This window comes from Tenrec ecaudatus, chromosome 9 (assembly GCF_050624435.1).
Source record: "Tenrec ecaudatus isolate mTenEca1 chromosome 9, mTenEca1.hap1, whole genome shotgun sequence".
NCBI classification, from domain to species: domain Eukaryota; kingdom Metazoa; phylum Chordata; class Mammalia; order Afrosoricida; family Tenrecidae; genus Tenrec; species Tenrec ecaudatus.
In genome coordinates this window covers 30,154,739-30,181,621 of record NC_134538.1, presented here as the reverse complement: position 1 = coordinate 30,181,621, position 26,883 = coordinate 30,154,739, and the positions used below count along the sequence as shown (strand labels likewise).

At 39.5% G+C, this 26,883-nt stretch overlaps 1 long non-coding RNA gene and 1 other non-coding gene across 2 annotated transcripts; both read right to left on the bottom strand.

The window, feature by feature from the left end:
- Positions 1 to 26,883, bottom strand: LOC142456315 (uncharacterized). Its single transcript, XR_012786060.1, has 3 exons — positions 26,468 to 26,883; positions 7,206 to 7,262; positions 1 to 1,232 (listed from the first exon to the last, which is right to left on the bottom strand). It is a non-coding gene; the product is annotated as an uncharacterized LOC142456315 (long non-coding RNA).
- On the bottom strand, positions 1,720 to 1,883 carry LOC142457474 (U1 spliceosomal RNA). The gene has a single exon (XR_012786203.1). It is a non-coding gene; the product is annotated as a U1 spliceosomal RNA (small nuclear RNA).

Here is a 26,883-nt window from a genome sequence, read left to right as displayed (position 1 = left end):
AATAAAGTAGTGTACACAATGACAGTAATTAAGAGCTGTTAAAACTTTTTAAAAATGGAAAGTAGGTGAATAGTTTGAATTATTAATCTGGACACAGTTTAGTGCTTGTGGGGAGCAAAGCCAAGGAATAAGAGGTGATATTACATCCATAGAATAAAAAACAGGATGCTTTTAAAAGAAAAAGTTTTCAGAAATCAAAAGTTCTTGGAAATTAAAACATGAAGGAAAAATGAAATGTGCAATAAAGTAAGTGGAAGACAGAGTTGATTTATTTTCCCCAAAAGTCAAGCACAAAACAAGATTAATCTGGGAGTCCTCAACATCCAAATAATTGGAGTTACCAAAAAATGACAAAAGGAAAAGGAGAGAAATCAATATTAAAATTCTACAAAATTTCTCAGATTATAAAGACACGAGTCTCTATATTCAGTTTCTACTGAGCATGTGACACAGTGTAAGAGACAAAGTCACAGATAGATAAACACTGGGCTACTTTACTGAGTAGCAAGAATCAAAGACTGATAGGTGAACAGGACAAAATAGATCTGCTAAGGATCTCAGGACCTAGGAAGGACACTGAGGTTAGTTTGTTGCGTGTGTTTTCCTTCTATATATCCAACTTCCTAAGGAAGAAGCTGATAACCTGGGAACATAATGGGGCAGTGAAAGCTCCAATCAAAGCCTCCTCTCTACTCAAAATTTAGGGAACCAGAAACCTAGACTTAAAGAAAACATTTGAACATAACTGTCTCACGTTTACTCCTTTGAGCTAAGACCAATTCTTCCCTGACTAAATTCCAAGCGAGTAGTCTGGAGTGGGGACTTGCACTTTTGTTCAGTGCTAATAAGCCAAACTCAGGTGTGAAAGGGGCCATGTAGGGATCTTGGATTTCTGTCTTCACAAATCCCTGTCCAGTGGTGAGGAGGTGCCTCTCTCTCTTCCCATCTGCACTGGAGAAATCAAGTCAGATTCCAGATCTCCACAGGTCTGGAGGTATATTTCTTTTTTTAAAAATTTGTATTGAGTTATAATTTAAAATCATACAATTCATTAGTTATGATTGAATAGTAAGGGTTATGTAATCATCACCACAATCAACTTTGGAACCTTTTCTTCTTTTTTCTTGTATTCATTGATGTGGACGTTCCATTTCCTCTACCCTTGCCTTCCATGCCACCAGACAATCATCAATACATGTACTGTCTTCTTAATTCCACTCATTCTGGGTTTTCTGTACAGATAAAGATACAAAAACACGGGCAAACAACCAACAAGGATCAGCAAGAATGTCTATATAAAACTGGAAAAGACCTTATTCTGAGAGAAAGTCAAGAATATTAAAAATTTAGAATAACTTCATGAGTCCAGAGAGAAATAAAATGAAAAGGGATTACATTCCAGCCCATGTAGAGCTATATGCAGCCTATGTACAGCTGCTAAACTCCACTTTATAATGTTGTTGTTGTTGTTGTTGTTGTTCTGGGGGGTGTCTGATATTAGGGCTGTTAACTTTCCTAGCCTATGTACATTGGGGATTCACCAGGAATCACAAAGGCTGATGCATTTCTTCCATGTTGACTTACTTACCTGACTCCCAACTTACATGGCTACTTGTTTGAGTCAAGCCTTTAAGATCCCAGATCCTATTTTTCAAGATCGCTGGGAACCAGCTAATTTCTTCACCACACTTTGCTATAGCTCCTATGTCTTTTTTTTTCTAGGGGAGAGCGCGAACGCAGTCCCCCACTACCACAAATTATGCAGTCGAGTTCCCCACATTTGGGGAAATCGCAGGGGTCAGCACATCTGGAGTGCAATGGATAAGCTTCGCCCTGGGAAAACCACCTTCGTGATCATGGTATCTCCCCTGCCAGGTAAGTATGCTCCTATGTCTTTAGTGATCTCCTCATGAGGATGAACACCAGGCAGGGTCATGTCATAAGAAGTAATTGTTCTCATATTAAGGATATGATCAAGCAGAAACTCAAAATTCATGAAAATAACCATTGTTCTATAAGTCCGTGGTTCTCATTTGGAGACTGCCATTTCATCGCAGTACATCATACATCTTCCCCAGGAGGCTCGAGGGAACTCTATTAGCTCCATTATTTTAGCTAATGGTAAAGCACTGTTGAACAAAGAATTTTATACATACATGTATAGGATGTATCAGCTTTCAATACATGAATTGTTAACTTATCTAGCTTCAAAGTGTGGGTGACTGGACACTAGTTACACATGCTGTCTCCTTAAGGTCAAGAGAGCATGAAAACACCAAATGTTGAACTCAGGCCGCCATTCATGGGGCACCCTCAAAGCAATAGGTTCAAACCCATGAAGCACCAAGTCCAATGAGCATTAATTCCTTAATTTTAGTGTAATGATCGTTTGCTTCTTCTTTCACTGGGGAATTTTCAGCTTAACGTTCTAAGGAGTATTTCCATTTCTTGGTTTCCATAAGTAAGTTTAAGATAAAATCGAGTTTGATTAGTGGGAGAATACCAAGATCTCCACAAAAAGATTGCTGTAAACAATTGAGGTATTTGGTAAAGTAACAGGATACAAGATTAAGAAACAAATCAATAGGATACCTATATACCAACAAAACAAGCTCCAAAGTCAATATCAAGAAAACAATACCATTTACTACACCCAAAAAGGGAGTGATATTAGTAAAGCTAATAAAAGAAACAAAATACCTGCAAAGGGGACTACAAGAAACCTTCACAAATGGAAGAGGATTAACAAACAGAAATCAATAGGATTCCTATAGACCAATGAAAAGAGCTCCTAAAAAGACATCAAGAAAACAATACCATTTAGAAGAGTCACTCAAAAGATGAAATACTTAGGAATAAACCTAACCAAAGGCGGAAAAAGACCTGTACAAAGAAAACTACAGAATACTATTACAAGAAATCAAATGGGACTTTCACAAATGGAAGAAGACAGCATGTTCATGGATAGGAATATGTAATATAGTGAAAATATCCATGCTACCTGAAGCAATCTATAAATACAATGAAATTCAAATCTTAACTTCAAGACACCCAAGAAAAACGAATAACTACTCAAAAAGAACAAAGTAGGAGGCTTTCTATTGAACCTACTAAGCATTCACAATAGTCAAAACACCCTGGTTTTGGTACAATGATAGATAAATTGACAAATGGGACAGGATAGATAGGCCAGGAAAAAAACAAACATCCACATAGAGGCACCTGATTTTTAACAAAGGCCTATAAAACATTAAATGGGACATAGACAGCTTCTTCAACAAATGGTGGTAGAAAAACTGGATCTCCGTCAGCAGGAGAATGAAACAGGAACCACACTTCACCCCGTGCACAAGACTGAACTCCTGGCTCATTAGAGACCCAACTGTAAACCCAGAGCTATAAGGATCATCAATGAGAAATTGGGACAATTACATTTCTGATAATGGGTAGGACAGGCGAGGTAATCTATCATTGAGGATAATGCTTAATATGACTTATGCGGACTCCTGAGGGAGAACACACCTAATATTATGTCCCTAATTGAACAATTGTGACCTAATTTCCCATCAAATTCTGGTGACTTAGACAGCATCCTAAAGACAACTAGAATTTTGAACTCTGTCCTTCATAGGCCACACTAGAAAGGTGCGAATTGGAAACTCCACTAGATAAACTGGATTTTGTCTTGAACTTGTAACAGAATTAAGGAACCGAAACTAGGCTGGAATATCCTTGTGGGAGAAGAGACACACAATCGCTCTTTCAAGGTTAAGGAGCTGCTTGTTCTTTGGGTTCAGACCTATCTTTTTGACATGAGACCAAGATATATTAGCTGTCGTCCTGCTCTATTGCCATATCTCCATCATTCACAGCTTGTGTAACTAAGTTCAGTCACCCTAGTTCAAACTTTTCAAATCCAATCACCCAAGGTCATAATAATTCGAGTTTTGTAGTCTAATAAAATGTCCTATACATGAATAAAATGCATGTTACTATAATAACTATTAATAGAATTACCTTACTATCAATAGAATCAATAGAATTGATTACTGTCAATAGAATTACCTTAGGTCCTGTGGGGATTATCTATGATGTACTATGACAAAGATGTCTCTAAAGTGAACCAGGGTCATATAGAAACCATAGTTATATGAATGGATTTTGAGCTCTCACTCGATCAAAGCCTTAATATAAACACAATTAGTTCTCTTGACATGAGCCTGATGGTGTGCATTTGCCCTCATGAGGAGATCCCTGAGGATGTGGATGCTGCAATAAAGTGTCATGCTGTCGTGAAAAAGAACAAAGATGGTCCCTGGCTGTCAAGAAAAATAGCATCTGGGACCTGATAGACTTGACTCAAAATAAATAGTCATCTATGAGGTATAAGTCCACCCCGAGGAAGCATACCGATCTGAGTGATTCAAAGTTTATAAACAGTAAGATCCAAACTTGGAGAAGGAAACCGTTGCAGTACCTAAATTCTAGTTTTTGCAGAATACTATGGGTGATAGTGGAATCCCAAAATCCATTAACAGGGTCCCTACATGGATTGAGTCTCCAGTGAATCCCCACTGTACACCCACTAGCAATGTGAACAGCCATATCAGGCTACTGTAAAGTGGTTCTTAGTAGCTGTACTTAGACTGGAATGTAACTTCTTGACTATAGAGCTCCCTTTGGGAATTTTTTTCTACAATTTTTAATATTCTCTGCTTATTCTTAGATTAAGGTCTTCCTTCATTGTATAAAATCATTGTTGCTGGGTCTTTTTTAGTTTTTGTTGTTTTTGTTTTCTATGTTTTTCTGTATAGGGAAGCCAGGATGAGTGGATTTACAAAGACAATAACTGAAATAATGATTACCCGAGGGCATCGAAGGGGGGAATGGGAAGTCAACACAATGGGTACAAAAGGAAAAAGTGTTCCAAAGTTGATTGTGGTGATAATAGTACAACCCTTCTTATTATTGAACTATTGAATTGTATAATGGCTTCATTACAGTTCAATAAAATCTATTGTAAAAATAAATGAATGAATGAATGAAAAAATATCTACTTTTAAAAATGAACATCACCATCACAAAAAATGTTTTAAAAGGATAGTGTTTAGAAAGAAAAATTTGCAAGGAATTGAATGAAATTGATCACTTAAAAGACCAACACCTCCCACCGCCAAAAAATAATCCAACATAAAGATTCAAGGATAAAACTAAATAAATAGAGCAAAGTAAGTCCTGTCAATGGTAATTTTAAAAAATCCTACAGAAATAAACTGCAGAATGAAAAGGTATATTACATATTTGAAACAGTAAATTCAGAGCATGCAATGCTAAGACACTGAATTAAAGTATTGGTGCTTAAAATAAAAGAAGAATTTTTTATTTATTAGGGAAAACATATTTAACATAAAAATGACATTAAACAAAATGAAAATTGAAATGTCTCAGATTTTTTTTGCCTTTGTCACACTTAGGTTTTATTATTCACTGCCATCATATATATGGGCATATCAGGATGAAGGTTCAAACATACACCCTCCCTTCCCAACCTTCTCTCTCTGTGCAGGCCCTCTTCCTTTGTGAAGAGAGGTGATGAATGGATGGATGGATGGATGGATGGATGGATGGATGGATGGATGGATGGATGGATAGATGAGAGAGAGAGAGAGAGAGAGAGAGATAGAAGAGGCAGAGCATCTCAGAATTTTTTTTAACTGGCCAAATATTTTTTACTCAGACAAATGGACTTTTAAGTACAAAGACAATGGCAAAATGGTATCAGTAAATAAAGGCTCAAGGAGTTTCCCTTAAGCCTTTTCTTAAGAATATATTAGAGAACAAGCTGTAGGCAGTGAAATGTATATTAGAGTATTAGTGTAATAAAGACTAAGCATTATTATATATAACATATATAGTGAATGTAAAAGTAAGATTCATTATCACTTCTCTGTCGATTCCTCACCTTATTTACTGAAAGAGAACTTGAAGCACTTACTAATGAAGATCATTATACAGTCATCGATATGGTTCACATTTCAACATAGTGAAAACTAAAATCCTTACCATTGAACCTTTAACATGATAAATGGAGAAGTTTGACATTGTACATGATTTCATTTTACTTGGATCCACAAGGAATGCCTGTTGTATCAGCAGTTAGGAAATCAAATGACATATTGCATTGGGCAAAGCTTCTGCAAAAACCTCTTAAAATATTAAAAAGCAGAAATATCATTCTGAAAACTAAGCTGTGCTTGTTTCAAGCAATAATATATGTAACTGCCTCATAAGCAAGTGAATGTTTGACAATGAATATGGAAGACCAATGAAGAATTTATGCCATTGAATTATGGTGTTGGTGAAGCATACTAGAAATACCATGGGCTGCCAAAAGAATGTAAAAAATCTGTCTCGTAAGAAGTACAGCCAGAATGCTAACTAGAAGTAAGGACAGTGAGACAAAATCTCATGTATTTTGGACATGCTATCAGAAGGACATCATACTTGGTGTAGGGTCAGCAGGAAAAAGACCTTCTTATCTACCTAACACACAGCTATTGGTCTCTCCTGGTCTAGAAGAAGGAATAATAAAGAAAATCAAAAGGCACATGGAAATAATTAGCTCACCTGTCCAACACACAAACATCAGTCTCTACAATTCTGAGAGCTAAAGAACAAGAGACTCGCTGACGACAACTACCAACTGATCTGAAAGGCATCCCAGTGGAAAGTCGGGTAGAGTGAAAGAAACGTTTGAAACAACACTCAAAATCATAAAACAGGCTTATTTATCAGATAGACACTGGAACCCTTCCAAGACTAAGGTCCTTAGTCAGCCTTCAGGTCTGCAACTGAACTCAACACCATGGTTTAATTTTCAGTAAACAATAGACAGGTCTATAAGGGGTACAATGGCACGAGTGAAGTATGCACACCTTTATACTATGATCTAGATGTATACAACCCTCTACATCAACTACATTAATCACTGACCAAATTAATTAAAGCAAACCATCTTGTCATAAATTTTGCCATTAAAAAATGTCTCAACAATATCAACGTTTAATAGTAATTACATGTTTATGTAATTATCAAGTTCTAAGACCCAAAAGATCAGTATGTAATAAGGACAGTTATCTATCTACTTAAATTATATATAAACCTGTCTAACTAATCTTGAAGCTGGCACATAACTAATGACTTACCTATAGTAACCCTTTCTTGATTCTTTAAGAATTCAGGCTGATCAAATCCAAGATCTTCTAGTGATTTAAAAAAATCCAACAAAACAAAGCAAAAGCAGAGTCACATTACTGAATAATTTTATGTCAAAAGATCTGTAAATATATTTATATGGGATGGTGGAGAAATAGATCTACATGCATATATTTATAGGTTTAGTATTAAGACAGCAGATGGATATTGGACCTCCACTCAAGTGCTTACTCAATGCAAGAACACTTTGTTTTATTAAATAGGCATTCCATGATGCACACCTTCCCAACACGATTGCTGAAGACAAATGTGTGCATAAACAAATGTGGTGAAGAAAACTGATGGTGCCCGGATAACAAGGCTTGAAGGTAAACAAGCGACCATCTAGCTCAGAAGCAACAAAGCCCACATGGAAGAAGCACACCAGCCTGTGTGATCACGAGGTGTCGAAGGGATCAGGTATCAGGCATCAAAGAACAAAAAATCATATCTTTGTTAATGAGAGTGAGTGCAGAGTAGATACACAAAGCCCATCTGTAGGCAACTGGACACCCCTTACATAAGGGCTGCAGGGAGGACATGAGCCAGTCAGGATACAGTGTAGCAATGATGAAACATACAAATTTCCTCTAGTTCTTAAATGCTTCCTCACCCCACTATCATGATCCCAATTCTACCTTACAAATCTGGCTAGACCAGAGGATATACATTGGAAACACAGGGAATCCATGACAGATGATCCCTTCAGGACCAGTGGTGAGAGTGGTGATACCAAGTGGGTGGGGGGAAGGACTGGTAGAAAGGGGGAACTGATTACAAGGATCCACATATAACCTCCTCCCTGGGGGATGGATAACAGAAAATTGGGTGAAGGGAGACATCTGACAGCATAAGATATGACAAAATAATAATAATTCATAAATGTTCAAGGGTTCATGAGGGATGGGGGAGCAGGGAGGGAGGGGGTAAACGAGGAGCTAATATCAAGGGCTCAAGTAGAAAGCAAATGTTTTGAGAATGATGATGGCAACAAATATGCTTGACACAGTGGATGGATGTATGGATTGTGATACGAGTTGTACGAGCCCCCAATAAAATGATTTAAAAATATATCTAAATCATGCAAAAAAGTATTAAACTAATCATTGTAGAATTTTTTTTATTATTTACCCATTTCAGGAAATAGCATATGATTAAGAACCACTGGTACTCTGGAAAATTCAGGCTGTGTCAAAGAAATTGGCAAAATAATGCTCCAATTGTTGACAAGATTCCAATTAAAATGCTTTAACAAGTAAATTCCAAACTGGAAGGGCTCACATGTCTGTATCAAGAAATGTAGAAGACAGCTCCTTGGCCACCAACTAGAAGAGATCTATATTTGTATCCTTTCCAAATATACTGTGAAAATCATTGAATATTGAATTAGTTTATTGTGCCAACCTGGCTGAAAAACACAGGTGGAGTTAATTGAAGGGCGGGAGGATAAATGGCTTGGTGAGCCTCACCTTTCTAGTTCTCAGGTCTCTTGCTTTCTGATGGTCAGACCAGGGTGCAGCTGCCTTAGTCAGTTTCCTGCTTTAGTTGGCAAGGCTCACTTCCTATAAGACATTCCTGAGGAGAAGCCACATGGACCTACCCGGATGCAGCCCTGGGTGCTGGAGCACCCGTATGGAGACCCCTGTCAGCACTGAGATGTTTACACAGTCACTGACTCAGCTTTCCTACTGCAGTTGGCATCATTGCGTTGGTTTTGTGAGATAGAGGAGGAATTTTTGGACTGGTGTTGGACATATGGGTTAATGAGTTAATGTTGAACTTGGGGGCTTGCAGCACTGGGTTGAGATGTTTTCTTGATGTGTTGTACACTTAACCTTTATATAAAACTCTCTTTTATACATGAGTTTCTGTGGATTTGGTTTTCTAAAGTACTCAGACTAACACAAATATTAAAATTACATGCTACTAATTTTGCTGAAAATAATTAAAAACACTATTCTCGTCATACTGTAAGAACTTCCAGAATTTGAACTAGATGCAGAAGAGAACCCAGAATGAGGGCTATCATTGCTGAAATCAAATATGTAAGGTATATATAGACTTTAGCATCATTATGTATGGGAATTCCAGAACCCCTATGCTCACATAGAATCTGTACATGTCTCAAGAGGCCATTGTTCACATGGAGAAAGGGGATATTGAAACATTAAAATTTTGGAAAGGTGTGCCGCTTGGTTGCATTTTTCCAAATTACTTATCTAATGTGTGTGCTAAATAAACAATCTGAGAAGTTGAGAAGACTGACATCGCATGGGAGGAAGACACCTTAGCAACTCATGTGAAGATGACACAATGTTGTTTGCTGGCAATAATGCTGACTAGAAACACTTACTGATTAAGGTAGCAGTGTGGATTTCAGTGTGGATTGTACATGAATGTAATGAAGATTCTCACAAATGGATCAATAAACATTGTGATGAATGGACCAAAGACTGATGTTGTTAAGGATTTCATTCTACTTGGGTCAATAAACATCTATGAAAGCAGCAGTCAATAAATGCAATGATGTATCACAGTGGGAATATTTGCCACTGCTGCTGTGGCAAAATAAAAAATCTTTGAACTTCTAAAAAGCGAAGATGCTACTTTGCAGTCCGAAGTGGAATTGACATGCTTAGACTAGGTTTGTAGAGAAGCAAAATCAGTGGCATTTATATTATATATGTATATGTGTGTATATATATGTGTATATATATGTGTGTATATATATATGTGTGTATATATATGTGTGTGTATATATATATATAGTTGTAGAAGCTGAGAAGTCCAAGTTCAGACAGTTTCCAAGTCTATGGGTTAGATTTAAAGCTGGAGCTCCTGAATGACATAGCTTTATGGGATGGTGAATCTAAGATTAATAGGAAGAGCACGGCTGGTGGCTGCAGAGGCAGGTAAATTGAAGGTCAATAGGTCTGGTCTGTGTGTGGCAGGAGAGGTGAGTAAATCCAAGGTTAGCAGGTCAGATGACAGGCCACTGCCAGGCAATAAACTATGTCAGTAGAACTGGAGGTCAATGAGTCAAATACAGGATCCTGACACAGCAATTGTATCTAAGGCTGTGAACTGAGTATAGGTGTTGCATCACAATATAATCTTTTAAAAAATCAATTGGCTACTCATAGCAAACCCCATTATAGGATTGTTTACATTATGTCATGTAAGATCATGGGGGAGGGGGTTACTAAGTATTAATTGCCAAAACACTTAGAACTTTGGCCCAGCCAAATTGACCCCAAATCTATTACACAAGCCATGGTCTTTTCAATCAACTCATACACCTATGAAAACAGAATCATGACAAAGGAAGACATAGAAGTGTTTGAATTTCAGTGTTACAATGACTTAGGAGCCATCCTGAAAAATCTTCCACTCACATCAAATGTAAGATTATTTGATCATTAGTAAAGGTAATGACTGTAATAGATTCAGACACATCAAATTTGTTTCAATCTGTGAACTCCAATCTGTGAAATACATGCTGTGCAAATCTTCCAAAAGCAATTTATGATGGAATTGAATGTGCAAGGATTTTATCAGAGAAAATGAATATGTGAGATAAAATAGAGACGTAAACAGAGAAGTCTGAATGAGCTGTGAAATTGCAATGTAGAATGGACCACAAGTGGAGAAGAGAAGGCGAGGAAGCAGAATGGAAGGACTTTTGTGTTTTTTCCTTCGATTCAGAAAAGGTCAGCAAGACTGTCAGGGAGTCCTCAAGTCAAAGTTGATTCCAAGGAATGCAATAGTTTTTAGGAATAGCATTTTCCTGGAACGGGATTTTCAGGAAGAGGTCTCCCAGAAGTAAACAGCAGGCTGGCAGAAGGGCGGCCTCAGCACAGAGTATTGATTTCATAGTTAAGTGGATGAGGCCCTTGTTGAATTGTGTTACCTTTGTGCTCACTGGAGGGCTGCTTCATTATGTGCTAAACTGATCATAAAAAATAGTAAGGGGGTTTCTAGCAAGCTAGAGCTGTGCTTGCTCTTGGCAGGGGATGATGATGATTGTGCTTAAAATGTGGGCGTCAACCTGAAAAATCTGTCACTCACCAAAGGAAGGATGATTTGAGCCTTAGTAAAGGTAACAACTGCAGTAGAGTCAGATTTGGGTGTGCTTGCTGATAGCTGTATGATTCATGGGTGACAGACATTTAGAGGACATTAAAAGGACATTTATCTCATAATAACTCATTAAAGTGCTATCTTTGTTTTTGTTTCATAAATTTAATTTTATTTTAAATAACTTTAGCTACCTTAACTGTTCATACAATAAAAGCAGGAAATAGGCTGCCTTTTATTTCTTCTTCCAGATTCAATCAGAAAATTGTTATCTACAGTAACTGACAGAACTCACTTCATGTCCTTCATTCAACTCACCAAATATTGCATTTTCCCCCAAAACTATATTTCTTTTTATTTTTTGATTCCTCTGTGAATATGTTCATTTCTTCCTCTTTCCTGGAAGCATCTTGGTTTAAATCCATCTTAAAAATAAAGAGGGGTACGCATGTGGAGGCAAAATATTCTCTTGACGCCAACAGATACAAAGTTGCTAGAAGAGACTGATTGTATACACACGCTGCAGACTGGGGTCGCTATTTTAATATTATTTTAACAATGCAAAATTTTAAACGTTGATGAAAATTAGGTATCCATAGATATTTAACCACAGGGAGAGTATCACATAAAGACATTCAGTAGGCAGATGATACCTTCAGGACCAGGGGTGTGAGGAGCGAACTAGGAGGGTAGAGGGTTAGTGGGTTGGAAAGAGGGAACCGATTACAAGTATCTACATGTGACCTCCTCCCTGGGGGATGGACAACAGAAAAGGGGGTGAAGGGAGATGTTGGACAGGGCAAGATATGACAAAATAATAATTTATAAATTATCAAGGACACATGAAGGAGCGGGGAGGGAGGGGGGAAAAAGGACTTGATGCAAAGGGCTTAATTGGAGAGCAAATGCTTTGAAAATGATGAGAGCAAAGAATGTACAGATGTGCTTTATACCATTGATGTATGTATGGATTGTGATAAGAGTTGTATGAGTCCCTAATAAAAATGTCTAAAAAAAGAAAAGGGAAAAATATAAAGTGGCATAGCAATTTTCATTTTAAAGAAAAGAAAATTGCTCCTCGGCCCTGTAAAAATACAGTGGAGGGCAGTACACAATAAAGGCCACAAGGTGGCACTGTCAAAAAAACAAGCAAACAAAAAAAAAACAGTGGTCTCACACAGTATTTGTCTTTATGTGGCTAACAAACTTCACTCGCATGTCTTCCAAATTAATCCATGTCGTGATATGTTTAACTGTATCAAAATCAATATTCTGTAGGGATATATATATATATATAATTGTATAGATGTACTAAAGTTTATTAATACATTCCTTCACCAGTGGCCATTTCATTTCCATGTTCTTCCAATGATAAGTAGTGCTGTGATAAACATAAAAAAAGACATTCAGTAGAATAAATATGCTCACAAGAGTAGTACGCTGAAGGAAGGCAAGGAAATTAGGGTTAATATATTGGAAAAAATTAATAGCGCCTGTACAGGCTTATTTAGTAATCTTAATGAAATATTAGGTGTAAAAGGTGACTTTTGACTTCCAGTTCTGGGAAAGATGGCATGAACACATAGCAATCTTCCCATCTCACTGAATGCAACTATCAAATCTGAGATAAATGTATGGGGAACAATCTGAGAATTCGGAAAAATAAGTATTAGAAAGAAGATAAGAGAAAAACGCCAGAATTAACCACACCAATCATTCCCCACCTGTTTTTCCCCAGGCTTAATTTAATGCCCATAGAAAATAAATGTGAGCATTGTGAGAGAAGAGGGAAAGACAAGCTCAGCATACTACAACCCGCAGGCAATTGTGTGGTGGAAGTAGCAGGAGCAGGGAAGAAACCAACAATGGAAATTGCAAGGGTCCAATTTCTTATATAAAAGGCTTTTTCTTTAACATTTGATGTGGCTACTACTTTGCCATGGCAATCATAAGTTTTCTCTCTTTCTGTCCTCCAGCACTTGGATTTTATATGTATTGTAATTGTCAGTCTGGAAAATTGATAGCAGATAATTTTAAAAGTGTATGTGGGAGGAAATTCCAGAAAACCAGAAGGCGTGGGGGAGATAGCAGAGAGATGAGCTTGGGAAAGAGATAGCCCAGCTCTTGAAATGCAACTTCAGCATGCAAGTGTCTTATTCCAATTAGCCTGTCAATGCCATTTAGAGCTGAGCTAACCAATAGACCCACATCTAACCCCAGATTGGCAGCACAGATACAGGACAGATCTGAATAACACCGAAGAAAGTTTGAAAAACTGAATTGACCTTGGGATGACAGTCTACTTAAGACTAAATCATAAATATCAAAATTCTTTGCAGAATTTAGACCCACTTGTGGCCATATGTTCAAATGCACAGAATCCAACCTACAATTGCTCAGTATATGAGGAATCATAAAATATGCAATCGATTAAAGGAAAGTGTTAGCAAACAAATGGATGCTATACAGAACCAAATGGAATTTTACAACTTGTCACTTCTGATGCCTAGTGCCCCTATGTAGAACAGAATAAAATATTGCTTGATCCTGTGCTATCCTCCCCTCACTGCTGTGTTTGAGCCCATTGGTGTAGCCACAGCAATTTCATTGGTCTTCCTATAGTTTGATGACTCTCTAATTTACTAAATATGACACCCTGCTCTAGGAGCTGGTCACATCCAAAGTAAGTGAGATGAAATATGGTCATCTCTTTTTACTCTTTTGAAGAAGTCTTTCGATGAGCACAAGCATTGAATATTTAATCGGCCATCTAATTATCTTCGGATGCTTGTGGATTTTTGGTTAGGTTTGATGGTCTGTTTCACAGTGGTCCCATAAGACGGAGTAGAGCTACTGGAAGTTTCTGAGACCGTAAGTCTTGCAAAAGTAGAATGCTTACCGCCACAGATTGGCTGATTGTTTTGATCTTTATTTTTTTCTTTATTGATGCTCATCGTTTTGGGGTTTGACATTTAGAGGTTTCCTTCAAACCTATAGGTGGATGAATTTTCTTCTGAGTTCTCAATTCTGTTGCACCTGTTTGTCTTGGTAACAGACCAGGGGTTTTGGCTATAGTAGCTATAGTGTAAGCTTTGAAAATGTGTTCTTCTGGAGTGCTTTGCTAAACTGGGATCTCTTATTTACCATATAAAGATAGGATAGATTCTTCCATCTTCTTAAAATATTGATGAATATGGATCAGGATTGTACCACATCTACAGGTTGCTTTGGATGGTGTTGCCATTTTCACAGTGCCAAGTTTTCCTAGTCATTGGCCAGGTATGTTCTCCTTTCTTTGTGTGGCTCTTGGTTTCTTGTTGTATTTTGTAGTTTTCCTTGTATACATCTTTGTATAAGTCTGATGCAAGCCACAGCCTCTTCAGACTCAGGAAGCTGCCGGCTGCTGATGTAGAATGGTGAAGTGGCATAAAGAAAGATCAGAGGTCAGTAGGTGCAGAGCTACATGGATTCAAAGCAGGTGAAAACATGGCAGAGTGCCAAGAGCTCCCAGAGTCCAGTGGCCCACATGGGTCCACCCTGGAGGAAGACAGAATCCCAGCAAGCAGGCAGGTAAAGGAATAGAAGAGGAGGAAGGGCATTTCCACTTTCTCTCTCTTTCTTAGTCATTTTATTGGGGGCTCTTACAGCTTTTATCACAATCTATACATATATCCATTGTGTCCAGAACTTCTGTACATATGTTGCCATCATCATTTTCAAAACATTTTCTTTCTACTTGAACCCTTGGAACCACTTTTTTCCTCCCCCACCCCCCACCTTCCCTCATGAACCCTTGATAATTTGTAGAAAAATTTCATGCCTCACACGGACCACTGTCTCACTTCACCCACTTATCTATTGTTCGTCCCCCTAGGAGGCAGTTATATGTCAATCATTGTGATCAGTTCTCCCTTACTCCTCCAACCCTCCCCCCTTCCCTTACACTTCTAGTATCGTAACTCTCATTATTGCTCTGGAGGGGTTTATCTGTCCTGGATTCCCTGTGCTCTGAGCTCTTATCTGTGCAAGTGATAGTTGGGGATGGCACAGGCATTAAAGAACTAGATGAAAGTTATGTGTTTTGTCAGTGCTATACTGCACCCTGACTGGCTCATCTGTTTCTTGTGACCTTTCTGACAGGGGATGTCCAATTGACTACTGATGAGCTTTGGGTCTCCACGCTGCCCACCCCCCCCCCCTGCATTCACAATGATATGATTTTTTGGGTTTTGTTTTGGGTCTTTGATGCCTGATACCTGGTCCCACCGACACCTCATGATCATACAGGCTGGTGTGCTTCTTCCATATGGGCTTTGTTACTTCTCAATTAGATGACTGCTTTTTATTTTCAAGCCTTTAAGACCCCAGATGATATATCTATTGATAGCTGGGCACCATCAGCTTTCTTCACCACATTTGCTTATGCACCCATTTTGTCTTCAGCGATTGTGTCAGGGAAGGTGAGTATCAGAGTGCCGGGTTAGCAGAACAAAATGTTCTTGTGTTTCCACTTTCTCTATTATAAAAAGGCCACACCTCCCAGGAGACATCATCCGATGTGACCTGATTGACAGGTTGGAGTCCACCCCTCCATATGTTCAAGTTGACACAAAATCTAATGATCACATATTCCATCATTTTATATGTTCTGGAATAATTTCAGTATAATTGGTGTCAACTGTTCTCTCTGTGTTTGGTAGTTTTCCAGGGAAGTCATCTGGGCCAGGACTGCTTTTGTTTAGGGTTTTGTTGTTTTTAATAATAGTTTGTTCACTTTCTTCTTTTATCATAGGTCCGTTCAAGTTTTCTATATCATTCTCTAAAATTTAGGTAGGTGGTATGTTCCTAGGGATTTATCAATTTCTTCTAGGTTCACAATTTTATTGGACTATAGTTTCTCATGTATCGTGTTATTAGTCTTTTACCTTGCTAGATTATCTTGATATCATCCATCCTTCTTCTTTCACTTGTGTTATGTGCACATTTGCTTTCTTTTTCTTTGTTAAATATACCAGTAGTTTGTCAATTTCATTAATATTTTCATAAATCCAACTTCTAGTCTTGTTTATTCTTTTTGAAATATATAAATCATTTTATTGGGGGCTTGTACAACTCTTATCACAATCCATACATCCATCCATTGTGTCAAGCACATTTGTACATTTGTTTCCATCTTCATTATCAAACATTTGCTTTCTACTTGAGCCCTTGGTATCAGCTCCTCGTTTCGCCTCCCCCATGAACACTTGAAAATTTATAAATTATTATTATTTTGTTATGTCTTACACTGTACAATGTCTCCCTTCACCCACTCTTCTATTGTCCACTCCCCAGTAAGGGGGTTATATGTAAATCATTGTAATTGGTTTTCCCTTTCTCCCCCACTTCCCCTTACCCTCCTGGTATCTCTACTCTCATTATTGGTCCTGAAGGGTTCATCTGTCTTGGATTCCCTGTTTCCAGTTCTTATCTGCACCAGTGTACATCCTCTGGTCTAGCTGGATTTGAAAGGTAGAATTGAGATCATGATAGTGGGGGTGGGGTTGGATGGAGGAAGCATTAAAGAACTAGAGGAAAGTTGTATTTTTCAACAGTGCTATACTGCACCCCGACTGGCTGTCTCCACCCTGCCACCTTTCTGTGAGGGGAATGCCCAGTTGCCTACAGATGGGCTTTGGGTCTCCACTCCACACATACCCTCATTCACAATGATAGGAGTTTTGTTCTTTGATGCTTGATACCTGATCCTGTCAACAACTCATGATCACACAGGCTGGTGTTTTTCTTCCATGTGGGCTTCGTTGCTTCTGAACTAGATGGCAGCTTGCTTATCTTCAAGCCTTTAAGACCCCAGACACTATATCTTTTGAAAGCCAGGCACCATCAGCTTTCTTCACCACATTTGCTTATGCACCCACTTAGTCTTCAGTGATCATGTCAGGAAGGTGAGCATCATGGAATTCCAGTTTAATGGAACCAAGTGTTCTTGCATTGAGGGAGTACTTGAGTAGAGGCCCAATGTCCATCTGCTACCTTAATACTAAACCTATAAATATATGCACATAGACCTATCTCCCCATTGTCATATATAAATATATTTACACATGTACATGCCTGTATTTAGACCTCTATAATGCCCTTTGCCTCCTAATTCTTTCCTCTATTTCCTTTGACTTTCCTATTTTCCCAGTATCATGTTCAGCTTTCATTTGGATTTCAGTAATTCCTCTAGGTTACATTGCCCTTGATCACGCCCTACCAGGCCTCCTACGCCCTCCTTGCCATCTATTTTGGATCACTTGTTGTTCCCTGTCTCTGGGGTAGTTTAACACACACATCCTTTTCCCTGCCCCCCCTCCCATGTCCCCTCATTATTTTTCCCTCCAGATTGTTTATCCTGCTTATCTTATCTAGCATGCAGAGATAATAATATGCACAAACAACAAAACAGAGCAAAACAAAGCAACAACAAAAAACCATAGTCTTGTTGATTCTTTCTCTTTTTTCTGTTTCATTTATGTTTGCTCTAATTTTTATTTTTTCCTATCTTATGGAGACTGTAAGTTTTAAAATTCTCTTTTCCTAAATTTTAGAGTTGTTGTGTTACAGTAGTTATTTTGGACATGTCTACTTTTTTAAGGTATAAACTGACCTTTGAGCCCTGCTTTTGCTATGTTCCAAAGAACTTGATATGCTATAATTTTATTCCCAAATGTTTCTAGGAATAAACTCGATAGCAGCGATTTGTCTTTTATTCCCCAATCTGACTCACCCTACCTAATTCAAGAGGAGTAGTTCATAATCAAACAGAACATTTCAAGATCTATCTTGAAGTACCATGTTGGCTGTGATAGGATAATATCTATCCTTATAGTCAAAACAACTATTATTCAGATTTATTCACCAATCCATCAATCACTAAAGTTAGTGGTGAAGAAATTAAAGAATTTTACTGATGTCTTCAGTCCAAAATGGATCAAATATGCAATCAAGCTACATGAATACTTATGGGAAATTGGGATGCAGGATGCAAAAGCTGGAAAGAAAGAAGTAGCAAATGGAAACTATGGTCTTGATGATAAAAATGAAGCTGAAGGTCACATGATAGAATTATGGAAGACCAATGATGTCTTCATCGCAAATACCTTTTATTCAGCAACACAAAAGGCAACTGTGAGAGGTAAGTTTGTTGTGCCAACATGGCCAATGAACACATGTGGGATTAGTTGAAGGGCAGAGAGATAAATGGCTCAGTGAGCCTCGCCTCTCTCTCTCTCTTGCTCTTGGATCATCGGACCAGTGTGTGGCTGCCTTGTTTGTTCTGTGCCTCCATTTGTAAGCTACACTAACTGTGGGAAACCTAACCCATGGACTGTGTCACTGTCACTTGAGGTTCCTTCCAGTCTTGCTTCGCCATGCTACTAGAGGTACATCTATTGAGCTGGAGACTGTCACACCCTGTCATCTGGCTGACTGTTGGTGACCTGCTTGCTGTCTTCTGCCTGTGGCCGGATAACCTGAATTGCTCCACAGAGGACTATTCCACGGCCCTCAAGACTTGAAGGACTGCCAGTGTCTCACAGAACTGAGTTGTACTGAGCCATTTGTACTGCTTTATAGATTAACTAACTTTATTTCTTATGTTAGCTATCTATATATTTTTAATATAAATTTACATATATATATAATTATTAGTATCCTGGTTTTATTTCTCTAGAGAACCCTCTCCAAATGGAGTACACACAAATCAAATTGACCACAACTGTGGAAAGAGACGACAGAGAAGCTTAACTTCAGATAAAGTAAGGCCAGGAACCAACTATGGAACAGATCATCAATTGCTCCTATGTAAGTTCAGGTTAAAGTTGAAGAAAATGAAAAGTTCATGAAAGCCAAAATATGATATTGGTTATATCCACCCTGAATTCTGAGAACACCTCAAAAGCATTTTTGATATATGGAAAATTAAGATGGAACATAAATGATCTGTGGGTAACAATTAAAAAGAGAGAAAAGTCTAATCAAAATGGTTGTCAGAACAGATTCTGAAACTTGCTCTTAATCATAAACTAGCTAATACAAATGGAATAAATGATGAAGTAAAAATCCTGAACAGAAAATTTCAAAAGGTAGCTCTAGATTACAAAGTAAAGTATTATAGTGAAATGTGTAAACCAGGTGCTTAAGGGGAGAGCATATGTTTTGAGAATGATGAGTTTTATGAGCCCCTAATAAAATGATTAAAAATGTGGAAAGACTTTGAGTTAGAAAATATAAGAGGAAGAACATGGTAAATATATCTTAAGCTGGAAGAACTAAAAAAAATCAAGCCATGACTTATAATATTTAAATGTCCCATGGGAAAATTATTGACTGATGTGGGAAGCATCCAAAGATGGAAGGAACACACAGAGTCACTGTACAAAAGCAGTGGGTCAACATTGAGCCATTGTGGGAGGTAGCATAAGACCACGATGGAATGGTTCAAAAAGGAGATCAAGCTGCACTGTGCTCATTAGCCAACAACAAGGCTCCAGGATTGATGGAATGCCAATTGAAATGCTTCAGCAAGCTGAAGAAGCACCAGAGGCACTTACTCATTTATGCCAGGAAATTTGGATGACAGCTACTTGGCTAACTGACTGGAAGTGATCCAGCTTTGTACCCACTCCAAAGAAAGGTGGCCCAATAGAATCTGCAGGTTATAGAACAATACAATTGATATCACATGCAAGTAAAATTTTGAAGATCATTCAACACTGACTGCAACAGTAAATTGACAAGGAGTTTCCGGCTGGATTCCAAAGATGTCAGATAGATCCAAGTTCCAAGCAGAGAACACCAGAAAGATGTTTACTTGTGTTCTAGTGACTGTGCAAAGGTGCTAGACTGTGCGGATCATAGCAAGCTGTAGATAGCCTTGAGAAGAATGGGAATTACATAATACCTCATGTACTCATGCCAAACCTGTGCTCATGGATTAGAACAAAACAAAGTGTGATTTAAAAATCAAAAAAAATGTGCAACAGAGTTGTATCTTTCACCATACTTATTCAATCTGTATATTGAGCAAATAATCAGAGAAGCTGGATTATGTGAAGAAGAATGTTTTATCAGGATTGGCGGAAGACTGATTGACAACCGTTGCTATGCAAATGACCAACCTTGCTTGCTGAAAATAAGAAAGACTTGAAGTACTTGCTGATTGATCTTCAGTATGGATTATAGCTCAATGTAAAGAAGATCAAAGTCCTCACAACTGGACCCAGAGGTAACTTACTGATAAATGGAGAAGATTAAAGTTAACAAGGATTTCATCTTGTTTGGCTGCAATGCTCATGGAAGCAGCAGTCAAGAGATCAAAAGACACATTGCATTGGGTAAATCTGCTACAAAAGATAAATAATCCAATGGTTTTGTTATGGGCTGAAAGTCTCTTGACTTTTCTTCCTTGGAGAAAAGCCAGTAAGTTTCTCCTGAGTGGTTTGCCACCACAGCAAAGGGAGGCAAACATACAGGACATCAAGACAAGGTTGTATGAGAAGGCAGTAAGCAGAGAAAAGATTTATTAAGCAAAGTAGCTTCAATGAGGAAGTGAGTCACCTCATGATTTGAGGAAGATGGCAACATCTAGGGGGGAAATGTTGAATTTTATAGGGGTCCAGTGGCAGCAGGACCCCCACTGGATCACCTCAATTCGTATCCTGATTTCCCATTGGTCCATAGTCTTGCATTCTGACTGGTCCTTATTCCAGTACAATGATTACTCTCATAATCCATGGCATGTGCACCTCATTCTCATTTGAGTCAGTGTTGGGATGAATCAACTAGATCTTCTGGAAAAGATCATGTGAAGCCATTTGAGATGGGCCATTCAGACCCCTAGCTGACCCTGGCAGTGTTTGTTATTGTTTTGTATGATTTCATGCATGTGAAATTCAGGATAGGTAAATCTATAAAGACAGTAACTGTAGTAATTTCTTAGGGCATAGCAGGGGAGGTTGAGGGTGAATGGGGATGTAATGACAATGTGTGGGGCACAAGTGTAGTTCACCTGGGTTAGGGATAGAATAGGCTGTGGAAAACCAAAGTTTGAGGTGGGCCTAAGGTTCAGTTTCAGGTTCCTGGAACAGATGTAAACCACTGCCTGATGTAGCCTGACCCAAGCTGACCAATGGGACACAGCGTCCAACAGGTGACCACCCACCATCGGCAGACCAATCGGGAGGACACACGTGACCCTACTGGCCAGTCACTGCTGGACAAGATTGGCACCAGAAATATTCTCCAATAAATTTAAAGAATAATAACCCTCGACTGCCCCTTGCCCCCTACCCTATAAAAGCCTGGAGAACAAAGAACTCGGGGCTGATCCCCTTTGGACTCTGGGTCCCCACTGCACTGGGCAGTGGAGGGAGGGAAGTCCTAGCTTGAGCTAGAAAAATAAACTCCTTCTGCCATTTTTGCATCTCAACTGGTCGTAATTCTTCATGCGCCCAAGGTGAGCTTGCATTCCATTCCCCAATCTAACAAATGAGTAAAAGAAAAAGTTCTAAAACTGATTGTGGTGATGACTGAACAACTCTTTAAAAAAAACTGAACTATTGAATTGTCAATAAAAATACTTTAAAAAATATGTTTACAAACAAGGATGTTACTTTGAGGACTAAAATCCACCTGACCCAAGCCATGGTATTTTCTATCACCTCATATGCATATGAAAGTTGAACATTGAAAAAGGAAAACCAAAAAAAAAGAAAAAGGAAGACCAAAGAAAAACTGATTCCTTGAACTTATGGTACTGGCAGAGAATGTTGAAGGTGCTATGGACTGCCAAGCGAACAAAAAGACTTTCTTGAAAGAAGTATAACCACAATACTCTTTAGAAGAGGCGAAACTTTATCTTACATACTTTGGACATGTTATCAAGAGAGATCAGTCTCTGGAAAAGGTCATCATGCTTCCTAAAGTACTGAGGGACACTGAAAAAAAGGAAGATCTGACAAGATGAATCGATACAATGGCCACAGTGGTGAGCTCAATCTTGTGAGGACGGCTTAGCACTGGGCAGTGTTTCATTCTACTGTACAGAGGTTCACTATGAGTTGGAACATACTGATGTCACATTCAACAAACAACATAACCCCTTTGGCCTCATCTTTCTTTACAATGGATGGTAGAGCTCTGAGGCACTTCACAAACTTGTGATAAGAAATAAGAACTATGTTCATCTGGTCAATGGAGGTAAGTAGGTCTATGATAATCTATTTTATTTCTCTGACTCCAACTTTGCATTCAACTAATACTCTGCAGCTCGTTCCTTCACCATGTGCCCACTCTGCAGTGTCCAGTCTGCAATAGAAAGGAATGGGGCTGACTTGGGAGCTATAGGAAGCTAGGTGCATACCTACCTGCTGTCCAGGAACCCCTCATGCTGGTGTCTCCTTCTTGTGACTGAACAGCTTGTCTTCTATGAACCATGTCTATGTCCATTTTTGCTTGTCTATGAGTGCTTTTCCAGAAAGCTAAGTCTTGCCTCATGTTAGAACTGCTACCTATGGAGACCTATAATTATCTTTAAGGAGTCTGGTAGGGTAGTGGGTTTGGTATTGGCTTGACAAGCACAAGAATGCTGGTTAAAAACCACCAGCATTCTATGGGAGAAGCATAAAGATGTCTGCCCCTGAGAAGATTCATAATATCAGAAACCCTGTGGAGTTTCACCCTGTCCTACAGGGTTGTTGTGCACTACAATAAAATCAATGGTAGTGGGTTTGGTTTTTCACGGTACTTATTGATTTCAATATGTATCAGTTAACAGGTATTAATTGCCTTCAAGATACTCCATTGCAAAGACAGCACATTTCTGTTTTTCTAAATGAAAACACAGCTGCTGAGTTGCCCACTCCTACAGCTGTCGTAAACCAACCTTATGTTGTAGTACCCCTTTCCTTCAGTCTGAGTGACATCCAAGCCTCCTCCCATCTGCATTCTTAGAAGGCCTCCCTTGCCATGTCTACAGTTGGCTGGCACTCCTGCGTCGTTCGGATGCCCTCAGGCCTACAGGAAAACAAGCAGCAATGCCCCTGTGTGGGCACAGGGAACCCTGCTGTGTTCATCTTTCTTCCAATTGTTCTTCTTTTTTCAAGTTTTTTTCCCCTCCCTCACCATTCCCCTCTCCCTCATGTGCCCTTGGTAATTTATACATTGTTATTTTGTCATATCTTGCCCTATCCGGAGTCTCCCTTCCCCACTTCTCTGCTGTCCCTCTCCCAGGGAAGAGGTTACATGTGGATCCTTGTAATCAGTTCCCCCTTTCTTTTTTCAAGTTTTATTGGCATGTAAGGCACAGATCATACAATTCAATAGTTCAGTCACATCGAGGAGAGTTGTACAATCATCACCACAATCCACTTTAGAACATTTTTTTTCATTCTTGTACTTATCATTATTAGCTCCCCATTTCTACCCAATTTCCTCTGCCTTACCATTTTACTATCACTATTGACTTACCTATCCTGGATTTCTTTTTTTCAAACATTTTATTAGGGACTCATACAACTCTTATCACAATCCATACATACATCAATTGTGTAAAGCACATCTGTACATTCTTTGCCCTCATCATTTTCAAAGCATTTGCTCTCCACTTAAGCTCTTGGCATCAGGTCCTCTTTTTTTCCCCTCCCTCCCTGCTCCTCCATCCCTCTTGAGCCCTTGATAATTTATAAATTATTTTGTTATATCTTGCCCCGTCCGACGTCTCCCTTCACCCCCTTTTCTGTTGCCTGTCCCCAGGGAGGAGGTCCCATGTAGATCCTTGTAATCAGTTCCCTCTTTCCTACCCACTCACCCTCTATCCTCCCAGTATCGCCCCTCACACCCTTGGTCCTGAAGGTATCATACGCCCTGGATTCCCTGTGCCTCCAGCTCCTATCTGCATCAGTGTGCATCCTCTGCTCTATCCAGACTTGCAAGGTAGAATTCGGATCATGATAGTTGGGCGGGCCGATTGTTCTTTTTCTTTTTTAAAAAAACTCATTTTACTGGGAGCTCCTACAACTCTTATCACAACCCATACACACATCGATTGTGTCAAGCATATTTGTACATATGTTGCCACCAACATTCATAAAACATTTGCTTTCTACTTGAGCCTTGGTATCAGCTCCTCATTTTTCCTCTCCCTTCCCCCACTCTCCCTCCCTCCCAGACCTTTGATAATTTATAAATTATTATTTTTTCATGTCTTACACTGTCTGATGTCTCCCTTCACCCACTTTTCTGTTGTCTATCCCCCAGGGAGGGGGTTATATATAGATCACTGTGATCAGTACCCCCTTGCTCCCCCACCTTCCCCTTCCCCTCCTGGTATCTCTACTCTTATTATTGATCCTGCGGGATTTATCTGTCCTGGATTCCCTGTGTTTCCAACTTTGATCTGTACCAGTGTACATCCTCTGGTCTAGCCAGATTTGTAAGGTAGAACTGGGGTCATGATAGTGGGAGAGGGGGAACATTAAAGAACAAGAGGAAATTGTACTTTTCCATCGGTGCTATACTGCTCCCTGACTGGCTGTCTCCTCCCATGACCCTTCTGTCAGGGGATATACAGGCTTTTCTACTTTTATGGCATTGGTTTTTGTTGTTGTTATTTTGTTTTCTTTTGTTGCTTTGTTTTGCTCTATCTTGTTTTTGTGCATATTATTATCTCTGCAAGTCTAGCTGGATAAGATAGGGGGGATAAACTATCTGGAGGAGAAAAAACAATGGGATTGATGGTTCCGGGGAAGGGGGATATGGGGGAGGGGGAGGCGGGGGAAAGGAAGTGGGTGTTAACAAATCCAGGGATAAGGAAACAACAAGTGATCTAAAATTGATGGCGAGGAGGGTATAGGAGGCCTGGTAGGGCATGATCAAGAGCAATGTAAATGAGAGGAATTACTGAAACCCAAATGAAGGCCGAACATGATAGTGGGACAAAAGGAAAATAAAAGGAAATAGAGGAAAGAATTAGGAGGCAATGGGAATTTATAGAGATCCAAATAAAGGCATATACATATGTACATATATTTAGATATGAGGATGGGGAAAGTAATTTATGTGCATATATTTATAGGCTTAGTATTAAGGTAGCAGATGGACACTGGGCCTCCACTCAAGTACTCCCTCAATGCAAGAATACTTTGTTCTATTAAACTGGATTCCATGATGCTCACCTCCCTGATAAGATCACTAAAGACAAATGGGTGCATAAGCAAATGTGGTGAAGAAAGCTGATGGAGCCCGGCTATCAAAAGATAGTGTCTAGGGTCTTAAAGACTTGAAGGTAAACAAGTGGCCATCGAGTGTAAGATAAGATAAAATAATAATTTATAAATTATTAAGGGTTCATGAGGGAGGGAGGAGTGGGGAGGGAGGGAAAAAAGGAAAAGGAGGCGCTGATTCCAGGAACCCAAACGGAAAGCGAATTTTGAGAATGACGAGGGCAACGAATGTATAAGTATGCTTTACACAAGTGATGTATGTATGGATTGTGTTAAGAGTTGTATGAATCCCAATAAAATGATCAAAAACAAACAAACAAGCGGCCATCTAGCTCAGAAGCAACGAATCCCACATGGAAGAAGCACACCAGCCTGTGTGATCACGAGGTGTCGAAGGGATGAGGTATCAGGCATCAAAGAACAAAAAATCATTGTGACTGAGGGTGTGTGTGTGTGTGTGTGTGTGTGTGTGTGTGTGTGTGTGTGTGTGTGTGTGGAGTGGGGACAAAGCCCATCTGTAGGCAACTGGACATCCCCTTCCAATTGTTGTTGATTTCTTCTCTTACCAGAAGCCACACCTACTCTTCAACCTCAAAAATTGCCTCTGCCCTGACCCCTCTGTGTGGTTTCTGATAGAGGCTTGCCTTGCCCATTAATTTGCCCATTTACTCTCCCCTATTTGGGGGTGGGGAGGGGCGGTAGGACACAAGCTTAGATAAGACCACTATGTTTGGTTGCCCCTATGCTTTCCATCCCCACATTAACTTTGAATTCTTGAATCCTCTTTGAGACTGCACCATAAATTAGGATAGCTAAAGACAATCCCTTTATCCCTGCTTGCCCACAGAAGGATTCCAGGGCAATACTACCTTAGAAGCGGGCTGGTCATAAAACAGACTTCCAGCAAATGGTTGATGGGAGAACACCAGCGACCAGCCAGCGTTCTCCGGGTCTGTTTTACCGGTTTGAAGAGGTTTCCACACCCGTAGGTGACTATGAGGGCGATCCATGTCTTTGTCTCCTGGGTGCTGAGTGGCCGCTGCCGTGGGGCCCGGACTAGCCCCCCAAACTGTGTTGACATGCTCCAGGGCCCTAGCCCAGGCTCCTGTTGAGAAACTCAAACAGAAGAAACCTTGACCTCCGACCGCTCCCCGTGGCCTGAGCTGTAGTCAGCAGGGACGTGGGCTGGGTGAACACAGGGTTGGGAGGCGCGCCCAGACCTCCATCCAACGCCGGGGCGCCAGGTCCTGCCCGCCAGGCTGCAGAGCCGGGAGCGCGAGCAGGC